Here is a 12,657-nt window from a genome sequence, read left to right as displayed (position 1 = left end):
GCATGTCTTAAAGTGTCTCTCCACAGATTGCTTATTAGTTCCAAGGGGAAAATACAGTAACGATACACTGCAAAAATCGGAAAAAAAAATCACCATGACTCGATTAAAATTCACATCACTAGTGAGGGGCAGATGGACACCCCATGCCTCCTGGTATGATGCCCTGAGGACACACTATCACTTCCATAGTGTTCCAGACTGAATCTAACCTTAAGAAAACAGCAGATGCCCAAACGAGATATATTCTAAAAAAAAAAAAAAAGCTGTATTCTTCAAAAGTGTTAATGTCATAAAACACACACGTATATACACGCAAAGGCTGTGAAGATGTTCCACTTTAGTGGAAACTACAGAGACGTACAGCTGAATGTGTTATTCGATCCTACGCTGGATCCTGTTCAGGAGGAGAATGAAAACAGGGACATAACTGAGTCAAGTGACAAAACTGGAATATAGAGGGTGCCTGGGTGGCTCAGTTGGTTAAGCGACTGCCTTCGGCTCAGGTCATGATCCTGGAGTCCCGGGATCGAGTCCCACATCGGGCTCCCTGCTTGGCAGGGAGTCTGCTTCTCCCTCTGACCCTCTTCCCTCTCGTGCTCTCTAGCTCTCATTCTCTCTCTCTCAAATAAATAAATAAATAAATAAATAAATCTTTAAAAAAAAATCTAAAACAAACAAACTGGAATATCGATGGTAGATGAAACTCCTGAGTCAATTTAAAATTTTTTTCAAGATTTTATTTATTTATTTATTTAAGAGAGTGAGCATGAGTGGGGGGGAGGGGCAGAGGGAGAGGGAGAAGCAGGCTCCCCTGCTGAACAGGGAGCCTGACATGGGGTTTGGGGCTCGATCCCAAGCCCCTGGGATCATGACCTGAGCCGAAGGCAGACGCTTACCTGACTGAGCCACCCAGGCGCCCCAAAGTCAATTTAAATTTACTGAGTTGACATCTGTATTGCGGTTATAAGACAGATCTTTATTATTGGGAATACACACTGAAGTATTTAGGGGTCAAAAGCCACCATGTATGTGATCTACACTCTAATGACTCCAAAAATATCTGTGTTTGGTGTGTGTGCAGTACTTAGAACAACTGAGCAAAGTGTTGAGAAGAGGTGAATCTTGGTAAAGGATATATGAGGATACTATTTTTATGCTTGCACCTTTTCAGTAAGTTTGAAATGATTTCCAAACAAAAAGTTTAGAAAATGCTCTCCTGCAAAGTCCGTGGAATCCTAGTCAGTGTGGACTGTGCCCAGAAGAACTCCATGGACGTGAGCATCTCTTTCCTAAGTATGTTAGTCGGTCCCAAGCTGTCAAACGTGTGATCCCAAGCAAAGTGAAAAAGTGCCAAGGAGCTAAGGCAGGCATCTTCTAAAAGAATCCCTTCTTCTTTGTCCCCTGTAAGAACATCTTCCTTAGAGCTGGCTCTCACTAGAAGCTTGTTGAATCACCCAGAGTTGCTTTCCGGCTTGTGAGTGATGATGGTGAACTCTGAAGAGGTCTGAGATCTGGGTCCTGCCTCCCTCTCTCCTGCTGATCTGCTGCATGACATCAGCCTCCTTATCAGGGGGGTGACGGGGTTGGACCAGAGCAGAGGTTGCGAGTTGGCAACCCAAGAGCCACCAGTCCACAGATGTATTTGTCCTACAGAGTATTTTAATTACTTAATTTTAAAATATTTTATTTGAGGGGCGCCTGGGTGGCTCGGTCGGTTGAGAGACTGCCTTCGGGTCAGGTCAAGATCGCAGGGTCCTGGGATCAAGCTCCCTGCTCGGTGGGGAGTTTGCTTCTCCCTCTCCCTCTGACCCTCCTCCTTGATTGTGCTCCCTCTCTCTGTCTCGAATAAATAAATAAAATTTAGAAAATAAATAAAATAAAATATTTTATTTGAGAGAGTATGTGTGAGCGGGGTGGGGGAGGGGCAGCAGAGAGCCTGACCCGGGGCTCTATCCCACAACCCCTGAGATCATGACCTTAGCCGAAACCAAGAGTCTGACAGTCAACCGACTGGCCACCCAGGTGTCCCCCCAACTCTTTTATATTATAACCAATCAGCTTTCTCATTTACAGTTTCTGCTTGGCCTTTGGACTGGCAGATCTCGAAGGACCTCCCAGTTCCCATCTTCTTTGACCATGTCCCATCCCTTCAGGGATTTCAGATGATGCACAAGAGGTTGGACAGAGTGAAGAGTGAGGTGAAGAAGAATCACAGAACCAAAATGAGAGTCGCTTCAAGTACATTGGCTGACAAAGGGCCAGAGTGTAGTTCAAGACATTGATGTATCCAGTGGAGCTCTGGATGAGATGGGTTGCTTGGAGTCAGTTGGGAAGAAACCAGGTTTTACTGGGACTGAGGGATCAGAACAGAGGATGGAAGAAGGATTGCGGGAAACCCAGGTATCTGGAGAGACTGCCAAGTGCCTGCAACTGAGGGCATTACTGTGAGCAGTCTTGGGGTCATCGCGAAGAGCAGTTGTGATTTGTAGCCAGGACGTGGATCCTGGGGAGAAAAAGGAAAGAAAAAAAAAAATTCAAAAATCAAGGTGTAGTGGAAAGAGTACTGAGCAAGGAATCAAAGGTTGTGGTTTTTAGTTCCAGATCGGCCACTTACTAATTGTGTAATCTTGGGCGTATCACTCCACATCCCTGAATCTGTTTCCTCAACGTCAAAATACGGATGATATTATAAGCGCTGTCTTAGAGTTATAGAAAGGCTAATCGGGGTGCCTGGGTGGCTCAGTTGGTTAAGCGTCTGCCTTCGGCTCAGGTCATGGTCCCAGGGTCCTGGGATCGAGCCCCACATCGGGCTCCCCACTCCGTGGGAAGCCTGCTTCTCCCTCTCCCACTCCCCCTGCTTGTGTTCCCTCTCTCGCTGTCTCTCTCTCTCTCTCTGTCAGTTAAATAAATAAATAAAATCTTTACAAAAAAAAAAAAAGAAAGGCTAACCTACAATACCAGACAGCAAAGCACTTAGCAACTGGGGAAGCACTATCCCAAAGTGAGATGAAATTTAGAAGGTGTAATTTAGTCTCAGAATTCCGGAACTTGAAGGGCCCTTTGAGGGTCTGCAACCCTCTCATTTAATAAACTATGAGTTTGAGGCCCCAAAAGGAGAAATTACATAGCACATAGCAAGTTTAAGGCAGAGGTGGGCAGAGTGATCCATTAATTTAACTTTACTTTTTTAAAGATTTTATTTTTGGGGCGCCTGGGTGGCTCAGTCATTAAGCATCTGCCTTTGGCTCAGGTCATGATCCCAGAGTCCTGGGATCAAGCCCTGCATTGGGCTCCCTGCTCGGCGGGAAGCCTGCTTCTCCCTCTCCCACTCCCCTGCTTGTGTTCCCTCTCTCGTTGTGTCTCTGTCAAATAAATAATTTAAAAAAATTTTTTTTATTTGAGAGAGAGAATGAGAGAGAGAGAGAGAGAGAGAGAGAGAGTGCATGAGAGGTGGTAGGATCAAAGGAAGAAGCAGACTCCCCACTGAGCAGGGAGCCCGATGCGGGACTCGATCCTGGGACTCCAGGATCATGACCTGAGCCGAAGGAAGTCGCTCAACCAACTGAGCCACCCAGGCGCCCCAAATAAATAAAATCTTTAAAAAAAAAATAAAGATTTTATTTTTATTTATTTGAGAGAGAGAAAGAGAGAGAGAGAGAGCACACAAGCAGCTGGAGGGGCAGAGGGAGAAGCAGACTCCCTGCTGAGCAGAGAGCCTGATGTGATGTGGGGCTCCATTCCAGGAGCCTGATATCATGACCTGAGCCGAAGGCAGCTGCTTAACCAAGTAAGCCACACAGGTGCCCCGCTCGATTAGTTTTATTTATTTTATTTTTAAGATTTTATTTATTTATTTGACAGAGAGATAGAGAGCAGAGGCAGAGAGAGAGAGGGATCATGACCTGAGCCGAAGGCATAGATGCTTAACCGACTGAGCCACCCAGGAACGCCCCCCATTAGTTTTAGAGTAGAACACTCTTTGAGCTCCCTCTGGGGATGGGTGAATGAAACTAACCAAAGGAAGAGGGAATAGGGACCTACTGGGGGGAATTTGTGTACAGGGAATGTCCCAAAAGTGTTTCATCCATCCACTCGATAGGGACAGGTCTTTGTAACTAGTCTTGTGGTTATGGGAAAAAGGAAACACTTAGCGAACCTTGAAAGAAGTAGTCTTATTCGAGGGAAAGGAAGTCCCACATTGCACATTACGTAGCATGCACAGTGAATGAAATCACTGTGAAAGTGAGGGGTGAAAAGACCATCTTGTTCTACTTCCCCCGAAAAGATGAGGCACCTGAGGCCCAGAGATGGGAAATGACTTGCCCAAGGCCACACAGCTTGTTCCTGGCAGAGCGAGGACTATAATGGGGTTTCTCAACTGGTAGTCCAGGGCTTTTACTGTATGTGCCAGTTCAGATTGCCTATGGCGGCAAATAAGAGAGACTAATGGTGGCTTACACCAATGGAGATTTATTGACTACTGATGGCTTTAAGAGATAGGGGTTACTTTTCTCACTTTTACAAGAGGCCCAGAGGGGGACAGTCAGATTAGTGTAGCTGCTGAAGGATGCTAAGGACCTAGTCTCCTCCTCTCTTCCTACTTCTCACCCTCAGCCCATGACTTTTGTCCTTACTCCCTTAAAATGGCTGCATCACCTCTAGGCATTGTGTCTGTATTCCGGGCAGCTCAATTTGTTTTTTTTTTGTTTTTTTTTTTTTTTTTTTTTAGGAGGCTCCATGCTGGGCTTGAACTCCAGACCCTGAGATCAAGACCTGAGCTGAGATCAGGAGTCGAACACTCAACTGACTGAGCCACCCAGGAGCCCCTGAGTTTGTCCTTTTATAAAGACTTAGCTGGAAAAAAAAAAAAAAAAAAAAGAGACTTACCTGAAAGCTTCATCCAGTGAGGCACATAGCTATCCCAATTGCAAAGGTGTCAGGGTAGGTAAGTATTTTAAGTGTCCAGGCACTAAACTGGGGAGCTTTTGAGTTGTTAGTCTATAATGTTTGCAGCCACTATGCTACACCATTTTTAATTAATTAATTAAGGTTTTATTTTATTTTTTAAAGTAATCTCTACACCCAACATGGGGCTTGAACTTACAACCCCGAGATCAAGAGTTGTATGCTCCTCTGACTGAGCCAATCAGGCATCCCTATGCTACACCATTTCATTTTTTTATTTTTTAAAGAGTTTATTTATTTATTTGTCATAGAGAGACACAGCGAGAGAGGGGACACAAGCAGGGGGAGTGGGAGAGGGAGAAGCAGGCCTCCTGCCGAGCAGGGAGCCCGATGTGGAGCTTGATCCCAGGACCCTGGGATCACGACCTGAGCCGAAGGCAGACGCTTAATGAATGAGCCACCCAGGTGCCCCTGAACTCTTATTAATTCTAATAGTTTGTAGCTTTCCCCCAATTTTCTATGCAGAAAATCATATTACCTACCAATTAGAATAGGCAGTGGAAATGGCATGAGGAAGGTCCCGAGTTCAAGAAACAAAGAAGGCAGATGACGCTGTGCATAGCAAGATGTAAGGCAGATGATGAGGGGAGCCAGAGAGACAGCATCATTGCACAGGGTCTTGAAAACCATTTTCAGGATTTTAATGCAATGGAAAGTAACTGAAGAAGTTTCTGGTAAAACTGGAGGGAAGTCTTTATGGTAAGTCACTGGGTTCTGCTCATGTCTGTGTCCTGGCCAACATTTTGGTCAAAATTTAGATGAATATATATATAATATAAAGCATACTTTTCATGGATAATAAATATATTAGATAACCCTAAAATGTCTTTTTTTTTAAGATTTTATTTATTTATTTGAGAGAATGAGAGAGAGAGAGAGAGAGAGCATGAGATGGGGGAGGGTCAGAGGGAGAAGCAGACTCCCCACTGGGCAGGGAGTCCGATGTGGGACTCAATCCCGGGACTCCAGGATCATGACCTGAGCCGAAGGCAGTCGCTTAACCAGCTGAGCCACCCAGGCGCCCGATAACCCTAAAATGTCTTATTGTGAACCTGTAGAGCCTCAAGAATATATCCTTAGACATGAGACTGGATGTTCGCTAAGATCCTTTCCAACTCTGTTGCTGGGGTTCTATGCTTTCCACCCTGGGTACTCTGGCACTGGAGGAAGTGTTCTTTCCCATTGGAGGTGGGGAAACAGAAGGAACTGTGCTTTGAGAAACAATCTCTTAGGGCAGATCCACGTTTCCACTAGTGATTCCATATAGGTGGTGAGTGCTGTAAGAGAGAGGCATAGAAGGGGTGGAGGAGGATGTGTATGAACTGGGGAGGGTGGTGCCTAAGTTGTGTAACTGGGACTGAAGCAGGTGGGAGGGCTTGGCGGTAGCTGTGGCAGGACACAGGAAAGACAAAAGGGACTGGACCAGAAGGGCATCAGGGTTGGTAGAGAGGTTTCTTTCTTTCTTTTTTTTTTTTTTTAATTTTATTTATTCATTTGAGACACAGAGATACAGAAAGAAAGAGAGCATGAGTAGGGGGGAGAGGCAGAGAGAGGGAAAAGCAGGCTCCCCGCTGAGCCAGGAGCCTGATGTGGGGCTCGATCCCAGGACCCTGGAATCATGACCTGAGCTGAAGGCAGGTGCTTAACCATCTGAGCCACCCAGGTGCCCCGGTAGAGATGTTTCTTTTCTTTTTTTTTTTTCCCCGGTAGAGATGTTTCTGAGGCAGAGGGAGCATCTCGTAGGCCTGAGATGGGGGGAGGTGGGGGGATAATTGAGAGTGACTCGTGAGTGACTATCTTGGGATACATGATACATATAACATGGTGACTTTATTACCTTAAAGAAGGAATGGAAGATTCTAAGACTACTGAATTTTCCTAGCCACCTGACTTCTAAGGAGCTCAAAGCTAATTCCACTCTTGAAGCCTGGGATGGGCATTGGGGCTGGTTACTCTAGGCAGCAGGAAGAATCAGAATAACTCTTTTAGCTCCCACCCTTTTTTTAGGCTTTTTAGCTTTTTAAGCTTATTTAGCTCCCACCCTCCCAACAGTTAGGCTCCTGCTTGGACAAAAATCTGTGGGCTTTGGTATGAAGCAATGCTAATTCACTGGGACAGGAAGCCTATTTTATTCACTTTTTTCTAAGTGACCCTCACCATGCAGGCCTTCCTGATGTGCTGGTCCTCATTCAGTGTCCTTTGGATGAATGAATTCAGGCTTGCAATGGCAGTTCCCCTACTTTAGAGTCTGCGTGTGAGAGAGGGGAAAAGCTCTGAGTTTGGTCCCACAATACCTGCCTTATGAACTGGTCTGTGACTTAGATCACAGTCATTTCAGTTCTCTGTGACTGGCCTAAAGTTTTTTCCAGGGCTCCAAATTCATAGTACTATGCCTTTTCCACTTATCCTTCTAGTCTTCATTCCTTTGTATTTGTATAGGCTATAAATGCTCCCTCATAGTCATTATGAGCAGTACTCTATAAATGCTTGCTAAGTACTAGGCACCAGTCTAAGCACTTTATATATATCAACATATGTGATCCACCTAACAACCCTAATAAACTAGGTGCCACTATTACCCATTTTACAGTTGAGGAAACTGAGGTACAGAGAGATGAAGTATCTCCCACAAGCTCATGTAACTTGTAAGTAGCAGATCCCGGATGTGTACACAGGGACTCAGGGGCCAGAGTCCAGGTTTAACTACCTCACTCTGCTACTTCTAGGTCACCCTAATGGGGACGATGACAGAGGCCGGTGACTGCATTATCTCATTTTTACTAAGGCGACTGAAGCTGAACTTCTCTACGGTGACACACAAAGTAGCGGAGCTGACCTCAAACTAGGGCTTTCAACCAAGTCCAGTGTTCTTTCTGGTAAGCCGCCTGCTCTAGAGGTTGACTACATGGCCCCGAGGCCTGGTTGCCTGAGTTAAAAGCACCAACCTGCTGATTGCGGGCTTGCTGTCATTAGGTAAATTACCAAACTTCTGTGTTTGTTTCTCATCTGTAAAACGAGAATGGGAACATGAACACCAATTGTAGAGCATTGTTGTGACAGCTAAATGAGTTATTAGGTGTCACATACTTACACGAGGGCCTGGAATATAATAAGTACTCAGGCGTTAGCCATCACTTTTCCTCCTATCCAGCAGAAGTATAACGTGACCGAAAGAGTAATTTTAAGTTTTCTAGTGGCCACATTTTAAAAAGCAAACAATAACAACAACACAACAGAAAAAAACCCCATGAAACTATTTTAAATGTGCTTTAACTATATATATCTAAAACTGTAACCAACGTTGTCATCAATTATCCAGCTTATGTTCAATATAAAATTATGAATGAGATATATTTTTTGGTACTAAGTCTCGGAAATCCGATGTGTAGTCTCACCTACAGCACATTTCAACTTGGACCAGCCACGTCACTTGTGGCTGGTGGCAGCGCAGCCCTGGAGGCGCCCCACACCCGCGTTCCCGTCCTGGTCCCCCCACGGTTCCTTCCCGCGACCAGCTGGCCCGCGCTCTAGGCCCCGCCCCGCGCCCCGCCCAGATTACATCACAGAGCCCGCAGGCCCCGCGGGCGGGGAGACCCGGGGGCCCGGCCGCGTGTGCCCGACCGCGACAGCCCGGTCGCTCGCATCCTCCCCGCTCCAGGCACCCAAATTCTGAAAGGAAGCGACGTCCACCACAGAGCCGCGGTGGCGGTCAGGCTGCCTGCCGGCCGCCCGGACGCTGGCAGGCGGGAGGCGGGAGTGTGAAGCCCCCACCCGTACCTCGCCCCCAACGGCCCTCCGCTCGCGCCGCTACCACGGCGAGGTCGAGGCGGTGGGGCCGGCGCCCATTGGCCTGCCACAGCCCTCCGCCCGCCCCCTCGCCGCGCTTATTGGTCGGAGCCGCGGCGCCCGCGGGATAGGCGGTGGCGGCGCCCCTCCCTCGCGCCGGCCCTCAAGAGGACGACGAGGAAGCGGCCGCCTCCCTGCGCCCCGCCCCACGGGCTAGCTCGGTGGCTCCGGCTCCTCCCGACTTCTCCCGGCTCCTCCCGGCTCCCGGCCCTCTCCCAGCTCCCTCCGGCTTCGGCTCCGGCGCGGCGGCGGCGGGTAGGTGCGGCGACAGGCGGGGCCCGATCGGAGGGGCGGCCTCCCCACTGTCCCGGGGGCTGCCCGAGCCGCGCCCCGCGGCCGCCCGGGACCCCGTAGGGCCCGCCAGAGGCGGGGAAGGGCGGTGGCCGCGGGCCTGCGGGACGCGGGGGCGGCCGGACTGGGGGCCTGCGGGCGTGATCTTCCGAGGCTTCGGGGCGCTCAGTGATCCGGGGGCCCCTCGGGGCGGAGCGGGCTGGGAGGACCAGGGCTTCGGGCGTCTGAAGCGTGGGGCGGAGCGGCAAGCCTCGGGCTGAGGATGGGGTTGTGCTCGCGGAGCCCGGGTCGGCTGCGGTCTGGGGCCCTGGGTGGGGCTCGGGGGGCGTAGGAAAACTCAAAGGTCGTTCCGTGAGACTTCGGGGGATTAGTTGAGGTGGGGGTGATGTGAGCTAGAGAGAGTGCCCAGTCTGCGGTTACGGGCGGGGCTGAGGGGCGGTCTGGAGAACCGGGCCCGAGCCTGGGCTCCCGGCGCGCGTCCCCTCCGGCACTGTTGGGGGACTAGCGTGTGTCTGGCTGCGGGAGGGCGAAGCCGTCGCAGCAAGGGTGGGGATGGGAGGATTGGGTCAGGGACCGGGAGGGGACAGTTGGAAACGTTACCCACAACCGAGATTGTGATTTAGCACTTGGACCAGGTTCTCCGCTGGTGTATTGCCTGAGCTCTTTTTTGGTGAAATTACCCGGTGGGGGAACTTTGGGATTTTTTCGCTCCCACCCAGGAACGTGTAAATTAAATGCATTTGCTGCTTTGGGGAGGAGGCAGTCATTGCGTTTAGGTTTGTGTTTTAGCACCCAGACCCGGTGTGAAACGTGCTTCTCGGGAGGGTTAGTGTTACCCAGCTTTCTCCTGGAAACCCCCTTTCTCCTTTCCCTCCTCTGGTTGGGTTACACTGTTGCTCCCTAGGGCCTCTGGATTCGCTCTCCCTGGCTGCATAGCATTGCAGGGTTTCTCTCTCTCTCTCTCTCTCTCTCTCTCTCTCTCTCTCTCTCTCTCTGTGTGTGTGTGTGTGTGTGTGTGTGTCTCCCGCCCGTTTCCCTGCTGCTGCGCTTTTGGCAACTGCCTCTGCTCTTTCCCAGGGATGGTTGTGGCATTGCATCAGGGGATATTTGTGCTTGTAATTTGCTCACTCAGCCCAGGAAGAGGGAGAATAGCATGCTGCAGAGATGGGAGGGGGGTGCCGTCAGCTCGGCTGGGTAGGCAGAGAAATGGGTGTGGTGAGGGAATACAGCTGCTCTAGGCCTGTAGGGTAACACTGCCCAGTCATCAGCTCAAAGAGATTCAAAGAGCAGCAGCAACAGCTATTTTTATAAATCAGTCCTGAATCCAAGCTGAGCACATGGATTTAGAGTGAACAGTTGTCATGCTCTAACTATTACCGGCTGGGTGTTTGGTAGACAACATTGGAGTTGCTAAGCGAGAACTGTACAGTGCAGCAGGTACTTTACTTGCAACTTTTAACTCTGCTCCTCTCACCTCTCTGGGAGGGGACCTCTCTTCAGGGGGTGTCTTTCCAATGCAGTGCTTTGATGGTCCAGACTACTTTTCTTTTTCTTTTTCTTTTTTTTTTAAGATTTTATTTATTTGACAGAGAGAGTACAAGCAGAGGGAGAGAGAGGGAGAAGCAGGTTCCCTGCTGAGCAAGGAGCCCAATGTGGGACTCGATCCCAGGACCCTGGGATCATGACCCGGGCCGAAGGCAGCCGCTTAACTGACTGAGCCACCCAGGCGTCCCGGTCCAGACTACTTTTCAAGTGAAATGTTTCTGTATCAGTGGTAGTCTTCCTCTCCAAATTGGCTTAAAAATAATAAAGCTGTCACCTTTTGAGCACTTGCCATCTTCCAGAGACTAATTGTAGGTATTTGTTTACAGATGGGGAAATTGAGACTGACAAGAATAAGGGGTCACACAGATAGTTATGTGGCAGAACTGGCATCCACATCAAGGTCTCTCTGACCCCCCCACCCCACCCCCAGTTTAGAAACGTGAAATTTTTGGTTCACACAGGAGTGACTCAAGCGCTTGAGAATTTATTCATGCAAAGTAATCTCACCAGAGACTGATTAGCCAGATACCAGTTTATTTACACCGAAAGTATAAAGTGCCATGTACACAATTGGAATTAATTATCCGCTGGTTAGGACACCTCCTTTGTTTCTGGGCAGCCAAATCAGTAATAAAAAGGCAATTGATTATAGAATGGGAACTAAGGGCCCTGGATGTTCTTAGGGGATGTTTTAATCAAGTTACTGAATCCTGGTGAGTTTCCCCTTCTTTTCCCATCATTTGAACAGATGCATTAGTGTTTGACAGTGCTGGGAAGATTCTAAGAACATTTTCCCACCCTGTCTCAGTGTTGTTGTTGTTGTTGTTGTTTTTTAAGTCATCTCTTGCAATATTTGTCATCTCAGCGTATTTAACCTGTGTTAAAATTCTCAAATTTACAAGCAAGTTTACATTACATATTAAAAAGTCATTTTCCATTGTTTGCTGACATTGAAGGAAGCACCTGGATTTTCTTATGTCCAGGTGGCTTAGCTCTGTTTTTTATTTTTCTTGAGGATATGAAAACTTTTTATTAATTACACCCTCTGGCGTTCCGGGGAGAGTAGGACATGTTTCCCAGGCTTGCTCGAAGTGGATTGAGAGCTGGGAAAGGTACTGCCTTGTGGTTTTAATTTTGGTTATAGGGTGGGGGTGTTTGTGGAAGTGAGTGTTCCCTTGTGTGAAGGGGGGGCTTGTGTGATTTGAACCTCTTACCCACATCAAGATAGGTAACTTAGCTTTATTTTTTTTAAGATTATTTTAAAATTTATTTGACAGCGCAAGAGCACAAGCAGGGGGAGTGGCAAGCAGAGGGAGAAGCAGGCAGAAGCAGGCTCCCCGCTGAGCAGGGAGCCCAATGGGGGGGCGATCCCAGGACCCTGGGATCATGATCTGAGCTGAAGGCAGACACTTAACCCACCGAGCCACCCAGGCGTCCTGGTGAGTTAGCTTTAGTCAGAGAGTTCTTCCTGATTTCAGTGTCTTGTTCTCCCCTCCCCCCCATTGATCCATCCTTTGTCTCTCTCTTTTTTTTTTGAAATTTTTGCTGTTGACCCTTCAAATTTAGGGCATCTTCCTCCTCCTCCTTCTCTTCCTTCTTCTCCTCCTCCTTTTTTTTTCTTCTTCTAAAAATTATTATTATGACTATTTTTAAGTAATCTCTACCCCCAACGTGGGGCTCAAACTCAGGACCCCTGAGATCAAGAGTTGCATGTTCCAGTCCACCAACTGAGCCAGCCAGGCCCCCCTCCCCCTTCTTTTTTGAAATACTAAGCATGGTTAGTTGATGCGTAGATTTTATTTTCCCTTAAAAAGCAAGAAAATCTGAGCAACATTTTGACCTAACGGAAGTCATCGGGTGGTTCATTTGATTTGGTAATTTGAAAAGGAAACTGAGTAAATATCCCAAATTTCACTTTGTTCTTCTAAATGGCACTTTTAGAACCAGGTTTTTGTGGACTTAACTGCTAGGAATGTGTTGGGGACAATTATGGTCAAGAAAAGGGGATAA

At 48.2% G+C, this 12,657-nt stretch overlaps 1 protein-coding gene and 1 long non-coding RNA gene across 15 annotated transcripts in view; one reads left to right on the top strand and one right to left on the bottom strand.

Moving 5' to 3' along the window:
* Positions 1 to 1,915: 1,915 nt before the first annotated feature.
* LOC113916306 lies at positions 1,916 to 8,472 on the bottom strand. Its single transcript, XR_003517905.2, has 4 exons — positions 8,361 to 8,472; positions 7,911 to 7,971; positions 7,123 to 7,213; positions 1,916 to 2,503 (listed from the first exon to the last, which is right to left on the bottom strand). It is a non-coding gene; the product is annotated as an uncharacterized LOC113916306 (long non-coding RNA).
* A 110-nt stretch (positions 8,473 to 8,582) lies between these two features.
* The window catches only part of MAP4 (microtubule associated protein 4), a 187,210-nt gene continuing 183,135 nt past the window's right edge, over positions 8,583 to 12,657 (top strand). For 5 of the 14 annotated variants that reach the window (XM_035722470.1, XM_035722468.1, XM_035722467.1 and 2 more), the window contains exon 1: positions 8,586 to 9,066. The gene's annotated coding sequence lies outside the window, so the exon portion shown is untranslated. Of the gene's footprint in view, positions 9,067 to 12,657 lie in introns of all 14 variants that reach the window. The other 9 variants (XM_035722457.1, XM_035722456.1, XM_035722453.1 and 6 more) reach the window with 6 other exon arrangements.

Source organism: Zalophus californianus, chromosome 1 (assembly GCF_009762305.2).
Source record: "Zalophus californianus isolate mZalCal1 chromosome 1, mZalCal1.pri.v2, whole genome shotgun sequence".
Taxonomy (NCBI): Eukaryota; Metazoa; Chordata; class Mammalia; order Carnivora; family Otariidae; genus Zalophus; species Zalophus californianus.
The sequence above is the reverse complement of the archived record's forward strand: the minus strand, read 5'-3'. Positions and strand labels throughout refer to the sequence as shown.